This window comes from Artemia sp. Qi Xiang Cuo, chromosome 9 (genome assembly GCF_049724085.1).
Source record: "Artemia sp. Qi Xiang Cuo chromosome 9, ASM4972408v1, whole genome shotgun sequence".
Classification (NCBI taxonomy): domain Eukaryota; kingdom Metazoa; phylum Arthropoda; class Branchiopoda; order Anostraca; family Artemiidae; genus Artemia; species Artemia sp. Qi Xiang Cuo.
In genome coordinates, this window is record NC_142802.1 from 21991498 (window position 1) to 22009076 (window position 17579).

Here is a 17579-nt window from a genome sequence, read left to right on the forward strand (position 1 = left end):
TAAGTCTTATAATAGCTGCATAACTAAATAACTGCATAGAAATGCACTGTTTCCTTCCATTTTTGTACAGAAAAAGCAAGATATTTTCTTGAATGTAGTTTAATTAAAGCTATTAGAAGTTGTTCACTTCTTAGCAACGTAATTTTATTCAGGGAAATATTATGTCTACTATTTCTGTATGAAAGAAACATTTTCCTAAGAGAAATCTTCAATTAAAACGTTAAGAAAATATCAAGCCTTAACAAATAGATTTTAAGACCATAACAGAGAACTGAGATTAGCCTCTATTTAAGGGCTTAGCAACAGTTCTTACAACATGACTTTGTTAGTTGATTCAATCACTGTGTTTTACAGGAAGCCTTATTGTTGTTGGAAACTGTCACCAAACCTGGCGATGAAAGGCAAGCACAAAGGGTTGTAGAAGAAGGGCTCCTCCAGGTCATTTTCCCACACTTGAACACGGTATGCACAAATTTATTTAAAAGTAATCGTAATTTTTTTTTTTTTTTTTTTTTTTTTTTTTTTTTTTTTACTGCTTTAAGTAATTAACCCTATATTACACCATATGGATTTATTTATATGGAATATAAATATGGATTACACCATATGGATTATGCATAAAAAGTATTTTACTTTTTTGAGTTTAATAAATAAAATTTTTTTGAGAGTTTCAGGAATAAATAGCAGTATATGTATATTAAAATAACAGTACACAATCATTAGTTCTCTTTCATTAAAGTGCAAATCATGTTCCAGACTGAGAAGCTATAGGGGTTGTCAAAACCCTACTCAAATTTATTTATGGTTGAGTTTAATTTTTAATTTTTTTATTTCGTTTTGAGTTTTAATCGGTTATTTATTGTAATTTCTGTTCGTTTGTATTTCATTTATTTTGTGATTGTGATTGGTGGCAGTTTTATGCTTGGAAGATATGGCTCTATTTTGCTAATTTTTGGCTTACTAGAGCTCTTTACTTTTCTTTGAAAGAATTGTTTTGTGGAATTCACGAAAAAAAAATTATTGTTATTTATTGACAGTCATTTTTATGAAATTTTTGTTTTTATATTTTTTTTCAAGCAGTTCGTGGTAACGAACAGCAAGTAAGGAGTGACGCTGCTAAATAGTAACCGAAACTCTAAAAAACGAAATTTTGCTATAAAAAGAGTTGTTTTCAAAATTTTCTTGGAAACGAACTATAAGTATGAAGCGACCCGGCTCAATAGCAACCGAAACTCCAAAAAACTGAATTTTAATACCAATAGATGCATCAAAAGAATTGTGTTTAAACATTTCGTGTGGTAACGAACTGTGTGTGACCCAGCTAAATAGTAACCGAAACTCTAAAAAATGAAATTTTGCTATAAAAAGAGTTGTTTTCAAACAGTTCTTGGAAACGAACTATAAGTATGAAGCGAACCGGCTCAAAAGCAGCCGAAAATCCAAAAAACTGAATTTTGGTACCAATAGATACACCAAAGGAATTGTTTTCAAATAGTTCGTGTGGTAATGAACTATAAGGAAGGAATGACCCGGCTCAATGGTAACCGAAACTCTGAAAAACGGAATTTTGATACCAATAGATGCATCAAAGGAATGGTTTTAAACAGTTCGTGGTACTGAATTCTAAGTAAGGAGCCATCCGACTCAATAGTAACTGAAACTTTAAAAAACGGAATTTTGATACCAATAGATACATCAAAAGAATTGGATTTTTATTTTGATTTCAAATATGTAGTCTTAGTTTAGTCTTACCCATCAAAAGTTACCAGCCTGAGAAAATTTGCCTTATTTTCCAAAAAGGGGGAAAGCACCCCTTGAAAGTCATAGAATCTTAACGAAAATTACACTATCAAATTCAGCGTATCAGAGAACCCTAACTGTAGAGGTTTCACTCTCCTATCTGCAAAATTGTGGAATTTTGCATTTTTTTATCAGGAGAAAAATCACAGATGCGTTTTTTTTCCAGGGGGTGATCGTATCAACCCAGTGGTCCCAGAATATTGCAAGGTTTCATTGGAAAGAAAATTAAATGTTTTAGTACCATTTTTAAGTGACCGAAAAAATTAGAGGGCAGCTAGACTCCCTCCCACGCTAATTTTTTCCAAAGTCACCGGATCAAAGTTTTGAGATAGCCATTTTGCTCAACACGGTCGAAAAATATAATAACAATGTCTTCAAAGATGATTTAATCCCACACATCCCCCCGGTGGTGGGGCTGCAAGCTATGAACTCTGCCCATTGATTGGATAGTATTGGTTATTGGAAAGTATACAGACGTTTTCTGAGGGATTTTTTTTTCTGGTTTTGGGGCGGGGGAGGGGTATACGTGGAAGCATCTTGCCATCGAAGAATTTTCATGGGGGAAGAGAATTTTCCTGGATTTCCCAGCATTTTCTAAAAAACGATCAGAAATAAAATAAAAAAACGAGTTTTTTCAACTGAATGTAAGGAACAACATTAAAACTTTAAACGAACAGAAATTATTTCATGTATGAGGGGGTTTGTCCCCTCGTTAATACCTCGCTCTTTACGCTCTTTCTCGCTCTTTAAGTTTTTTTTAGTATTTTCAAAATAGCTATTTGTTCTAATTAAACGTCCTTTGTTATTCAGGGGTCATTCTGAAAGAACTGGAACACAATTCGAAGCTTAGCGTAAAGATTGAGGTATTGACGAGGGGGCGAACCCTCTCATATTCGTAATAACTTCTGTTCTTCTTAAGTTTTGATGTTACTCCTTACTTTCAGTTGAAAAAACTTGTTTAATTTATTTAATTTTGACGAGAATCCATAGTTTGGCTTACTATTTGCATGTTGGAGAAACTTTTCTACAACTTTTAATCCTAACAAAAATAGTACTATTTAATTTAGTTTTGTGTCTGCTCAAGTTGACCCTATTAATAAAACTTCTTACCATTCCCAAAAAATTCTATTTATGCTCTTTGATATCCTGGATACGATTGGACTCTTTTGATTTATTTAAATTGTAAGAGTAGAAGCAGCATTAGTAGTAGCCCTGGAAGTGTCAACGTAATACCCCCAGTCGTTCTCGAGATTCTGCTGAGGTGTGATATTGGTGACCAAAGATATAGTACCTTTGAATTTAGTTTTAAAGCATAATAGGCGAATTCTATAACTGTGGGCTGTGTCAATGCAATCTCTTCTTAAGATATTTCTTTGCCACCTATTTGAAAATCTACATGCTCAAAGTTCGTTTTGATTTAGTTCAACTTCTGCCCAAATATTTCTTCAAAGGGTCACCTTAATATCCTTAGCTTGCGTAGTAGTAGCAATTCTAGCAAAGTTTTAAGAGAAGAGCAGTGCAGTTTTAGAAAAGGTAGAGGATGTGTCGACCAAATTTTCACTCTTAGGCTAATAATTGAGAAGTGCCTGAGTTTTCAAACGCCTTTGGTCCTCGGTTTTATAGATTATTAGCAAGCGTTTGACTCTGTTGATAGAAGAGCTTTAGTAAAGCTTTTATCCTTGTATGGTATACCAGACAAATACAATAAAGTGATTAGTGCTATTTACGAGAATAACACTGCTGCGGTTAAGGTAGGAAATGAGGTGGGCAGCTTCACTTACCTTGGTAGTATTATTAGTAAAGATGGTGGGAGCAGTGAAGATATTAAAAATAGAATAGCCAAGGCTCAGGGTGTTTTTTATCAATTAAAAAAAGTCTGGAAGAATAGGAAGATAAGTCTGCAAACCAAGATTAGAATATTAGAAGCTACAGTGATGACAGTGGTCAAATATGGCTCTGAAGCATGGACGCTCCGAAAAGCGGATGAATATTTGCTAGATGTTTTCCAGAGAAATTGCTTAAGGATTGTTCTGGGTACTCGGCTGATTGACCGTATTTCAAACAATAGGCTATACGAAAAATGTGGTTCAATACCGCTCTCTAGGGCTATAATGAAAGAAAGGTTGAGGTGGTTAGGGCACGTTGTGCGGATGAAGGATGACAGATTGCCGAAGATTGTTCTTTTCGGCCAACCATCTAGGGCTAAACGGAAAGCTGGTCATCCCCGTCTGGGGTGGGAGGACGTCATAAAGAAAGATTTAAAGGAAATGGGAACTTCGTGGGCGGGTGTAAATAGGAAGGCTTTGAATAGATTGGGGTGGAGGAGGAGCGTGCGTAACTGTGTTGGCCTCAGGCGGCTTGGTGCTGTGGTGAGTTGTTAGTAGTAGTAGTACTAGTAGTAGTAGCAATAGTAGTAGCATTAGTGGCATTATGTGCATAAAACCTTTGGTATCTTCAACATCCCCTTCAAGACATGCTGAAGGTTTTAATTTAAAACCATCAAGCGTTTCTCAAGTACTGCTGATGCGTCCTCTTGACTGCCTGTGTGGGAACTGTGTTCCGATTTAGTTGAATATAGATTCAATATTCCCCGAACTTATTGCCTTAGCACCCTTAGCTTTAGTAGCAGTAGTACCAAATACCATTAAATTTAACTTCTAAGCATGTTTGTTGGGTTTGTTTTTGATATAACAAAGTCTAGTGTCAATTCAGTGTTAAATTGAGACACTTGGACGTCGTTAAAACTCTGGCTAAAGTTTTTCTTTCTTAGGGGTACAATTCAAAAATGCAATCAACTCCCTTGATCTACTAAAAATTTTAAAGAAGACCAACCATAAACTCACATTTTGGTTAAAACTCGAGCGCCAAAGCCGCAGTTGACAAAAATTTTTTGATTGTACTCAGTGTAAAAAAAATTATTCTAGGATAAAATTCTTTAGGTCTTGTGCCAAAAAACGGAATTAATTTGAGCGAAAACAGTACGAAAAAAGGATCTAAAAACACACCTTATTTTTAACTGCTCTACCTTATTGTCGAAGTCACGATTGAATCAAATCAATAAAAATCGGCGTGTGGTGAAACTGGTAGTTCTAAATCTGTGATTCCCAACCTGGGGCACAGGATCCACCGGTGTGGCATGATAGTATTTTGGTTGGCCAAGGGCAGGACGTGCACCCTTTGGCTGACTGTTCTTTTGAGCCTTTGCAAAAAAAAATCTTTCATGTGAATGATGTCCGATGCATATCATAGGCAGCGCAATAGTGCTGCCTAAGTAAAGAACGATATTGGCACAATGTATTGTTTATTTATTGGCTTGTTTGGTTTGTCTAAGATCAGGGCACTTCGTGCCGAAGGAGTTGTCGTAGAAACTTAAAAATGGACTTTTTCGATCATAAATTGAAAGGGTTGGTGCCCTTTTTGATAGTCGAAAGTGATTGGGGGCAACTAAACCCCCTCCCACGCCCAAGATTTCCCCAAATACCTCCAATCAAAATTTTGGGATAGCCATTTTGTTCAATGGAATGAAAAGGTCCTGAAATGATGTCTTTTAGGATGACAACCACCCCCCCCCCCTCACAGCCCTCAAGGCAAATATTGTCAGTTAAGCCCTTGGGGCAAATAACGTTTTAATAGAAAGCGTTGTTGTAGAAACTTCAAAAAGGGCTCAATCAATTGAAAATTGTGAGGGCTAGTGTCCTTTTTAATCGTCGAAAGTGATCAGAGGATGAATGCCCCCATACGCCCATTATTTCCTCAAACACTTCTACTCAACATTTTGATATAGTTGTTTTTTTTAAACCTAGTTGAAAAGGTCCAGAAATTAGGTCTGAGGATGACAAACCCCCCCACAGCCCTCAGGGCAAAGGTTGTAAGTTATGCCCTGGGGGCATATAACATTTTTATAGAAACTGTTGTCGTAGAAACTTCAATAAGGGCTCATTCGGTTGAAAATCTCCAGTACTAGTGCCTTTTTATTAGTCAAAAGTGATTGGAGGGGAAATGTCCCCCTTCTGCCACGCTATTATTTTCCCCAAACACTGCCAATCCTTTTATTCAAAATTTCGAGATAGACATTTTATTCAACGTGTTTGAATGGTCAGGAAATTATGTCTTTTAGGATAATAAATCCTCCCAGCCCTCAGGACAAGGGCTTTAAGTTAAGCCCTGGGAGCATATACAGTTTTTATTGAAAGTTTGTTCATATAACTTCGGAGGAGGGTAATTGGATTGTTAATCAGAAGCTCTAGTGCTCTTTTTAGGAGTCAAAGTAAACGGAAGGTAGCTACCCCCCCCCTCTCCCACACACACGTCGTATTTTCCAGAAATGTATCTAATAGAAATGTTGATATTTTATTCAAAATAGTCCATATATCATATAACAAAGCTTTTGGGGTTGAAACAAACCCCAGAGCCTAGGGACAACGGTTGTAAGTTATGCCCTGAGGGTTTTTAAGGTTTTAAGGAAAGGATGGCTGTCTAAACTCTAGAGGAGGCTTTATTTGGTTAAAAATGCGAAGTTCTAGTACCCATTTAAGAGTCAAAAGTGATGGAGGGAAGCTAGCCCCCCCCCCTTCCCGACTACCCCTATTCACCAAACGAATCTGATTAAAATTGTGAAACAGCAATTTTGCTCGAAATAATCCAAAGAATAACAGTGCTTCTATGATTGACATACACCCCCCCCCCAGTGCCCTGGGAATAGGGTTGTAAGTCATGTCCTTTGGTCATAAATGATTTTTATGGAATGGGTGGTCGCATAAATTTCAGATGGTGCTCATTTTATTTGAAATTGAAAGTTATTTTGCTCTTTTTAAGAGTCAAAAGTGATCTGAGAGCAACCAGTCCCCTATGCTCATCATTTCCCCAAAGACATCCAATCAAAATTTGGTGATAAAAATTTTGTTCAATGTAGTTGAAGGGTTCAGAAATTATGTCTTTGAGGAAGAAACCCCTGCCCTCACAGCTCCCAGGGTAAGGATTGTAAGTTATGCCTCGGGGCATATAAGGTTTTTTTTTATAGAAAAGGTGGTTGTATATACTTCGGAGGGGACTCATTGGATTGATAATTTGAATTTCTAGTGCCTTTTTCAAGACTCAAGGTGATCAGCAGGTAGCTACACCCCCCCCCTTCACAACATGCCTTGTTTTCCCGAAATACATCGAATAAAAAACTTTGAGACGGTCATTTGATTCAAAATAGTCCAAAGATCATATAACAAGGCTTTTGGGGTTGGTACAAACCACCAGAGCTTATGAGCGATGGTTGTAAGTTATTCCACGGGGTATTAAAGGTTGTTTCTCTTGTTTAGTTGACGTTTGAGCGAATCAACCGCTCATGTGCGTGCGATCCTCTATTAAATCTTGGGTTCTAAATGGAGCCACGTCACTTTGAATCAGACAAATATATGTTTGGCATAGGCCACGTCAACACTTAACTATCATGGGGTTGTACTTAGACGTTGTACAAAGTGTTCTTATTTAAAGCACTGACACCTTTTTTCATATCACATCCTGCTATGGTCAAATAACATATCTTAAAAACAAACAAACAAAAAAACAAACAATTAAAATACAAAGATTATAGAACATTGTGCAGATTACTATTTTTTATATACTTAGTCAATAAGGAAATAACCTTTCTATGGGCCCACTTAGGGGACTTAGCGTGGCCAGGATTGCTCTCATTGTAAATGCACTGAAATACTTTAAAATTAAACTTCTAAATACATTTCTTTGTACATCATATTTTTCCTACACTTCATTAGGATATGTCTAACATCATCATACTCATTACAAATATCACAGTACGGAGGGTCAGCTCTGCCCCACTTATGCAAAACTGAACGGGTTTTGGCATGACCTGACCTCAATCTGAAAATAGTAGCAGCAATAAATCTAATATCATGTACTAGGCCATCAGGTGGTGGCCTATAATCATAAAGCTCTAAAATTGGGTTTATACGATTTCTATGTACTCATTTCTCTCCCTATCACATAATACATTATAAGTACATATTATATATTCACTTTGTGTGGGTTTTACAATTACACTCTGGCCATTTAAAATACTCCACTTTGCCATATTATCAGCAGATTCATTTCCAGCAATTCCAACATGTGCTGGGACCCATACCAAGAGTATATCATTCCCCATACATTCTAACTACCTAACAATTTGATGAATATTAAAAACAATCTCACGGCTAGGGTCATGTTCATTCATCAGGTACTTAAGGGCTGATGCAGAGTCAGAACAAATCATCCATCTCTGTGCGTAATCCATATGACTTTATAAAATCTAAAGCCTAATATAATACTATCATCTCAATTGAAAAAATAAATAGGCTACTTGTAGCTTGAAACTATATGGAATTGACATACTGGGATTCACTACTGCGCAGCCAGCACCGTTATCTGACTTAGATCCATCAGTAAAAATTTGTAAGTGGTCTCTTAAATGGTCAGTCTGTCTAAACCAGTCCTGTTTTAAAGTCATTTTATCCTCATTACCACGGTCAGTCATAGGGAAGTACACATTATCCTTTATTTCACATGGTTTATTTAATACACTATCCTCAAAGGCAATCTCATTAATTGGTGTTATATTTGGGCACTCACTAGAAAGTATATTAATACATCTATAGAAAGCAGGAATATTCCTGGTCTTAAAACTAATATCTCTATTGTAATTTCTTATTATTTTAATATTAATAAGATCATCATCTAGACTAGCCTTCTTAGTGAAATACTTCACAAGTAACTTATCACGTCGTAATGTAAGGATATTCACCCCCAACTCAATCATCATTACAGGAACAGAGGTACTATTTAGGCAACCTAAGGATCGCCTAAGAGCACTATGATAAACTACATCTAACTTTTTTAAATTCTTCTTGGTAGTATCACCATACATAAAGCTACCATAATCGAACTTACTAACAATAACAGCCTATATGATTTTACTAAGGCACTAATGGGTATCTCAAAATTTTGATCAAGTGACTTTGGAAAAAAAATGAGCGTGGGAGGGGGCCCAGTTGCCCTTCATTTTTTTTGGTCACTTAAAAAGGGCACTAGAACTTTTAATTTCCATTCCAATAATCCCTCCCACGATACTATAGAACCATTGGGTCGATACGATCACCCCTGGAAAAAAAACAAAAACAAACAAACAAACAAATAAACACGCACCCGTGATCTCTCTTCTGGCAAAAAATGCAAAATTCCTTGAGATCTAAAAAGCTTGAGATCTAATTAACATACTCTATAAGAATACCAATCTCCTCTACTTTTTTCAACAGCTTGTCCACATCTACTCGGTCAAGTGCAGATTTCCTGTCTAAGAAGACAGCATCCTTCCTGCATCTGAAGCCCTGTTTTATTTGGTTCTCAAGTCTAACTAGGCAGTCAGTTGTGCTCCGGTTTGGAAGAAAACTAAACTGCTCTTTCTGAGCAGATTTTATTACAAGCTCAAGAATTTTATTTTTATCAAGTGTTATAGTAATTTACAGAGGCAGGATGTTAGAGAAATAGGTATATATGAATCTGGGTTAGAAGATTCCATTCCTGTTTTAGGTATTGGGATAATGGGTGTATTTCTCCACTCTTTGGGAGTATGCCCCTCTTTAACACACTTGTTAAAAAGGATCAGAGGTGTGTTTTTGGCTTCCTCTGGTAAATTTTTTAGCATTTGGTTGTGTATTTGATCAGGACCAGTTGCTCCTGGTTTGATTTTGTTTAAAGCATTTTCAAGTTCTTCCAGAGTGAAGTCTTTCATTGGAGGTTGGTTTATCTTTTCAATAATTGTATTGCTTGGTGTTTGATGAGGATATCTGTGATCATTTTTCAGAAAATTATCTAGGAGGATCTTCATTTTATCTTCTGGAGCTGTGAACTCCCTGGCATCCTTTTTGAGTGGGACAAGAATTTTTGGAGGATTTTTTTTTTTTTGGTCAGTATAGATTTTAAAACTTCGCCACATATCTTTTGTAGTTGTATTATTTGAAAATTTGTCCTCAATTAGTTTCTTCCAAGCTTCTCTTGTTTCTTGGAGGATAGTTTTTTTTAAGACTGCAGTGGCCCTATTCGTCTCTATTTTATTACTTATTGTTGGAATTCTTGCATATTGGTTTCTAGCTTTTTTCTTTTCCAGCCAAGCCTTTTCACAGTTAGCATTCCTGCCTGGAATGGAGTTTCTTTTTGTTTTTTTAGGCTTACAAAAACCAAAAATACCTTCACTAGTTTTCACTAGTAAATTTGTAATTTCTTCATTCATTAAATAAACTGGATAATCAGGTGAAATTTTTAGGATTTTAGAGGCAATGGTACTCTGCCAGCTCGGCCATTTGCTGTTACAGAATTTCCGCATTTTTTGTTCTCTGGAATTCTGGGGAATCTATGCATTCCTCTAGTTGCACTATTACTGGAAGATGATCAGAATCTACTGTGCCAGCTAGTTGGACATGATGATTTACATCTAATGAAAAAGAAACGAGTGTTAAAATTAGAGTAGAATACTTACCATTAGTTACGTTTAGCCTAGTGCCCAGATCACATGGTGGAAAAAGACAGATGTTACTTTCAGGTTCCAAGATATAGTCAGCAAAGGCAAGTGATTGTTGGTCCTGTTGTGATGTTGTGATATCCCACATTTTATTATGAAGGTTGAAATCACCTCCTATAATTTTGTCACTTTCACATAGGTCATTGCTCTTTTTAAATTGACTCACATCAAAATCCACTGTTGCTCTATTATAATAATTAACAAAAGATAACCATCTATTATCATCCAGTTTGACATTCAAAAACCAACTTCATTTTTACCTGTAATGGGCACTTGTATTTTCCTGAAGGGTATGTTTTCTCTTACCAGTGTCAGCAGACCTCCCCCTTTTTTCCCTTCTCTATCCCACCATACAGGATGATAACCAGGAAATTTCGGTGTTTTCTTTTCATTAGTTAGTAGAGTCTCTTGGAGGGTATTTAAAGTTTCTATAGAAGGAATGCTTGTTGAACTTTAGAAGAAGTTCATTTGGTCGAAAATTGAAGTTCTAGTTCTTTTTTAGCTTCAGAAGTTATGGAGGGCATTTAACCCCCTCCCAGCAACCCTTCTTTTCACCAAACGCATCTGATTGAAATTATAAGATAGTGATTTTGTTCCAAATAGTCCAAAAAACATATAATCATCTCTCTAGGGTTGACACAACCCCCCAGTGCACTGAAGATAGTGTTATAGTGTCCTTTTTAAGAGTCAAAGTGATTTGATAGCGACTTGCCCTCCATGCTCATCATTTCCCTTAACACCTCCAATCAAAATTTGGAGATAACAATTTTGTTCATTATAGTTTAATGCTTCGTAGTTTAATGCATTGTAAGCTGTGTCCTGGGGGTATATAAGGGTCTTATAGAAAAGGTGGTCATATATGCGTTGGAGAGGAGTCATTGGATTCGTAATCAGAAGTTCTAGTGCCATTTTTTAGAGTCCAAGTGATCAGAGTACAGCTACCCCCACACACGTGCAAACAAGTAAGGTTATTCCGAGGTGTATCCAGTAGATATTTTGAGATAGTCCTTTTATTCAAAATATTCCAAAGGGTATCTAACAAGGCTTTTGAGGCTAATACAAACCACCAGAGCCAGAGGGCAAGGGTCGTAAGTTATGCTCCTGGGGCATTTAAGATTCATATGGAAGGGATGGTTGTATAAACTTTAGAGGTGGCTCATATGGTTGAAATTGGAAGTTCTGGTTCCTTTTTAAGAGTCAATAGTGATGGAGGTCAACTAGCCCCTCCCCCCCCAATCCAACTACCCCTCTTTTTACCAAATGTATCTCAAGTACATACAAGCCAACAGCTACATGTGAAAACTCGTCCAACACCTGCAGGTGCAATTAAACCAACAATTGCAGGTATAACTAAAGCATCGACTGCGGGTACAACTAAGCCAGCAGCTGCAGAAAAAAACCCACAGGTACAACAGCTACAGGTACAGCATCCAAAGCTGCAGGTACAACTAAGCCAACAGTAGCAGATACAACTAAGGCAGCAGCTGCAGGTAGAGCTAAGCCAACGGCTGCAGCTACAACTAAGGCAGCAGCTGCAGGTAGAGCTAAGCCAACGGCTGCAAGTACAACTAACCCTACTTTTCTTGGTGCAACCAAGCCAAAACTGCAGGTACAACAAAATACAACTAAGGCAGCAGCTGCATTTACAACCAAGACAACAGCTGTAGGTACAAATAAGCCGATGATGAGATAATGCGCAAGTGTCTCCTTATTAATTCAAATTACAAGAAGAAGAGTCAAAAGCAGTTGAAGGGCCACCGGCCCTCAAATATCCAAATGAATTTTGTTTTTGGTATATTTGACTCTTACTTGATGCCAGTTAAGTTTTCCTGATGAAGTTGTTTTTACAATGCCGGCTACTTCGTCGACTGGCAGTCTAATTTGCAACATAGAGACCCTATCCCTTAGAGTCAACTAATGAGGTTTTTCAAGGGTTGCACGGTCAACGGTTATTATGAAGGGTATGCCTAATTCATCTTGACGTGAATAGTGTCTACCTATATAGGCTATTTAATCTTCTACTTCAAACATTATTTCTTCTGCCTCCAAATCTTCAGGGGAAGAACACAAACTTGTATGGAGCAACTATCGGCGGAAGTGTCAAGAACGTTCGTTTTTCAGCAAGTTCCCGTATTTTTAAATTATGCTCCAATAAAATGTAAAATATTCGCATAATTCCAAAGCGGGTTCGATTATAGCTGGCACAAATTTTTCTGCTTCCACTTCTTTTTCAATTCCCTTTTCACTTTAACCATCGTTGAATTGATGGTGACGTTGATGCCGTTGACTCTCAAGTCAAATTTATTTGACTTTTCAATTGACGACGCATATGATATTGCTTTTAACGTTTTTATTTCTTCAATAACAGATTTTTCATCAGCTTAGAGTTTTATTTACAATTTCAACATATTCGGTAACAATTGTTAAAAATTCTTCCATCCTGGTTTCAGAAAGCTTTCTCTCAGCTTTTATATTAGCACCAGTCGCATCCGAATACCGTGCCAGATCGTGTGTTGACCTGTCAGCACAACCGACGCATTCAATCCATCCATATGAGGTATAGCATTCGACATCCCAGCAATCCTGGGCATAATGTACCATTTCATCGCGCTTGTGTTGCCTGAAACGAATTTATTTCGTTTACGCTGACCAGTACTAAGAACTGATAAATCCTTCCTATATAATAGACAAGGCTCTCTTTATTTATTATTTGATTGGCAACAGCATCGCCAAATTTAACATATTTCGCCCTTTTTTTCTCCCTTTGTGCTCGAGCTTGAAGTAATGAAATATTTAAATCCTTTACAGTGGTGAATTGGGGATGAGATCTATCCTGTGAGTCATAAAAGTGTTGGCATTCACTGTCAAATGGCTCGCAGAAGGCCCCACTGAGGAGAATTTTTTTCCTATAAGCGCTTCAAATTTGTGCAACCCGAATTAGCAGTTGGATATTTTTTATTTCGTAATGGTGGTGAAAATTGACGAAAATGCCTTGCGTAGTTTCAGGTCGGAGTTATCCCTTAGTTTGGTAAGATGGATCAGGCCCAACATACGTCTGAAACAGGAGATTAAGTTTTTTATATTCTCCTTGATCTTTAGTCGTTTCAGTTTTGTCTTCAACTTCTAAATATTTTGAGTTTTATTATCTTTGACTATGAGTTCACAAAATTTTTCGACGTTGCCAGACTATCAAAACTTTTTCTAGGATTAGGACAGCGCATTCCACTTTAACCATTTTTTCTTTGCAAATGAAGTGTTTCTTCCATAACTCAACTATATTATCTTTTATTTCACAATTGATCGGGCCATAGTCGAATACGCCTGAAATACAACCATATATTTTAGCAGAAGGACCTTAGAAGAATTTTCCCTTTACAAGGTTGTCCAATCGATCTTGGAAAAGCATAGAGAACTTTTCTTCTGCAGCTTCAATAGAGTTTTCCTCATCTGGATCCTCTTTTACTCCTCTAGCTATATTCTTTATGGCGTCATTATCAATTCCTTCTCTTAAGCATTTATCAATTTTGAATTATCTATCCCTCTTAATGAATTGCCAGTTTACAATTCCCGCAAACGAAACTGAAATCCCAATATCTGAACACTTAAAAACTTTTAAAAAATTTGATATCACGTCCAATGTTTAGAAATACAATAACCCATAACTCCTAAGAAATATAGTCAGATCATGTACATGAAGGAGCAAACCCATAGTACGCCCATGTAGCCCATAGTAGCTGAATTATTACAATTTTGGTTTTGCCTGACTCGAAGGTTTGAAATTTTATTTTAGGCAAAGCGCCAGGATTGAACCTTCGTTAATATTATTTAATTTCCAATGTCTAATATTGTTTGCTTTTTTTTTAGTAGTATTCACAATGTGAGAAATTGGCGTACTGCTAATACTTCTTGTAAGATTACCCAGTTTTGCAGTTTTTTGGTCGTTTTATATAAAGAATATGGGTAACTTATAAAAGTGGGAACTCTTGCTTGTGTCGGCAAAAATTCTAATGCCTTCCTGCATTTGGTGAAATTTTAAGAATAATTTTGGAGAATAATTAATTTAATTTGTTTAGTAGGTGAAAATTAGTGTTCTCAGTTCATGATCTCAGTTCTGAAAGGAAAAACGATTACAGAGAATAAAAAATGTCAATGCAATCAAACGCTAGATGGTGCTCATATTTTTTTCGTCTATAAAAGCACCAGTTGCCATTCTTGTAAGTTACCCGTGCTCTTTGGTTCGGTGGTTAAAAACTAAAGCTCAACAAATAATTGTTAAGGCCAAAGCCCAGTTTCACCGTTAGTAGGATCTGAATACAGTTCCATAATATATGAATCAACAACATATTCCTTTCATGACCAACTTGTAAAGCAGTCCAATTGCAATTCAATTTAACCCAAAAGATAAAATATTGGGCGTGTCTCTAAAGGCTGTAAATATGGAATTTAGTGGTTTAAATATACTTTTTCAATTTTTTTTTAGGTTCAGTTTCAAATTCAGAAGACAGCAGCATCTGTTATAAACAATTTGACTGCGAGCATGAAGTTACATTTTAAGGCTACTTTACTAGACACCAACGTAGCTCGACACATCTGTCGATTGTTATATGTGGAGGATTTGGAAGTATTAGTGCTTGCTTTAAATAGTATTAACATCCTTTTGAAGTCTACAGCGAGGAGTCGTGTGTATGTGGAAGTTTTGAAGCATGGAGGTAACCGTCATTTAGTCAATGCTTATAAAAACTCTATAATATATGCGTCACACTTGTCCAGCTATTCTTGCGATCGTTTACCTAAAAAGTTAATTTTATGGTAACTCTTCTTGCCAACGAAAACCTGAAAACGTAAAAAAAAAAACAAAAAAAAAAAACTGAGACATTGGTTCTCACAAAAGTATATACTGCTACTTCATCCGTTAAACGATCGCAACACCAAGCCATCCGATATCAAAACGCTATGTCCATCCAAATCTTATCAGAAACTCACTCGTTATTCCCTACCATACAGATACTATTTCTTTTTAATTCTGTCATAAGAAGGGCACTAATTCATGAAACTGAAGGGGGGAAGGCTCAGGGTATTTTTTTTTCACAGTTGAGAGAAGTTTAAAACATAGAATGATGAGTCTGCGAACTAAGATTATAAAATTGGATGCTACAGTGATGCCGAGGGTCAAATATGGTTCTAAAGCGTATTCGATCAGAAAAACGGAGGGCGTTTTGCTAGATTTTTTTTTACCAGAGAAATTGCGTTTGGAATGTTTTGGGTACCCGACTAACTTGCCATATCTTAAAGAGTAAGCTGTACGTAAAATGTGGTTCAATCTTACATTCTAGGGCTGTAATGACAGAAAGGTTGAGAAGACTAGAACACGTTATGTGGCTGAAGAATGACAGTTTGCCAAAGATTGTCCTTTTTGGCCCAACCTCGTAGGGCTCTATTGAAAGCTGGTTATCCGTGGTTGGGGTAGGAGGATGAGAAATTCCTGAAAAAAGAGAATGAGAAATTCCTGGGAGGATGTAAAGAGGGAGGCTTTGAATAGATTGGGACAGAGGAGGAACAAGCGTCGCTGTGTTGGTGTCATGCAGCTGGGTGTTGCAGTGAGTTGTTAGTAGTAGTATAAAATCAATAAAATAAATAGATAAAAACACTAAACCTTTGTTGCTGTTACGAAGGTCACAGACCTAATCTTTTGTTTGTAAAAAAAAAAATTGGTTGTATTAAATTGTTTTCAAATAGTTATTATTGTAGCCTATTGTCATGATATATTTTTAAGATTCCAGGGTCAGAGAATTAAGACTTTTTTGCCAAAATGTTTTTTTTTAGTTCTTTCAAATGCTTCAAAATTTGTTTTTAGCTTAAATCGAGCATTTTCCTACGCAATTAAAAATTAAATATTAGTTTCTCTTTACCCTTTCTGGGTGTTCTGGCCTTTACGCTTTACGTGTGGCACAAGGTAAAAAAATGGTTTCCTTGACAATTATGCATTTGCCACTGGGCTGAAGATTTAGGAGCCCTATTCTTCAAAAGGGGACATATGTCGTTCTCATTTAGTCTATATTGAAATTGTTACAGGGCTTTGCCCAGGATTTTGTTTGAGGGGGAGGTACAAAAAAAACTTTAAAAAATGCATTAGAAAAATGTTTTTATGTATTTTATTTTGTTTTTCAATTAGGTGGAGTTGGATAAGTATTTTTTTTGGACGGAAGGGGATTCAAACCCCCTAACTCCTTCCTTGAATGCGGTTTTGAATTGTTATAAATTTTCATTTTTAACTTTACTTCAAGTTGAACCTATGATATAAGATATAGTAGATTTTCACTTAGGATGCTTGCCCTCCTCCTAGATTCGCATGAATTTGCACCCCTTGGCCCCAACAAGTACACAGTAGTAGCTAGCTTTCAAGACAAATGGATAGAGGGAGTTCAGGGTTCTTTCCAAATTTTAAACAACCTAAAAAGGTTTCGGTTACCTTTTTACTGATTATGGATGGGTGTTAATTTTTTTTTGTCCAAGGGGCTATCGTATTGAATCATTCGTGCTAACCACCGGCAGAGGGCTCATTTGAACGGTAATTAAAATTTCTAGTGCTCTTTTTAAGTCACCAATAAGATTGGTGGGCAACTAGGCCAACTCCCACGTCCTTTTTGTCTCAAAATCATCCAATCAAAAGTTTGAGAGAGCCATTGTATTCAGCATAGTTGAAAGGCCCAATAATTATTACTTTAGAGATAACTTGAACCCCTAAAGCCCCTGAGGAAAGGTCTTTAAGATATAAAATGTACCTATTGTTTACATATAGTACTTGTTACTAGAAAGTAAGCATACATTTTTCGGGTGTCTGGGTGTGGGGGTGAATTTTGTGCTGGAGGTATTTTCCATGGGAGAATTTAAGAGCATTAGGATCACTCGTGCATTGAAAGCAGATAATGGTTTTCGTGTCAGTCAAACCATAGTGCATTATTATGACCTAAATTTAAGGAGATATGCACTTAGTGTATGACTTTCTTATATTCTATTTTATTTTTAACTTTTTTGTTTTCATGGTTTCTCAAAATACTTTTTGTTTTTAGGGTTTTACAAGCTAAAGATACTCCAGAACCATGAAGTCACTTCTATCCGTATATTAGCCGCTCAAATTATCGACAAGTATTTTTTTTAAGGATGATATGGTAATTATTTATTGATTGTATAATATTTTAGAGGTAATTACTTGGCA

At 36.4% G+C, this 17579-nt stretch overlaps 1 pseudogene; it reads right to left on the reverse strand.

The window, feature by feature from the left end:
- Window positions 1–10151: 10151 nt before the first annotated feature.
- On the reverse strand, window positions 10152–14069 carry LOC148948450 (glycine--tRNA ligase-like; annotated as a pseudogene).
- Window positions 14070–17579: the final 3510 nt, after the last annotated feature.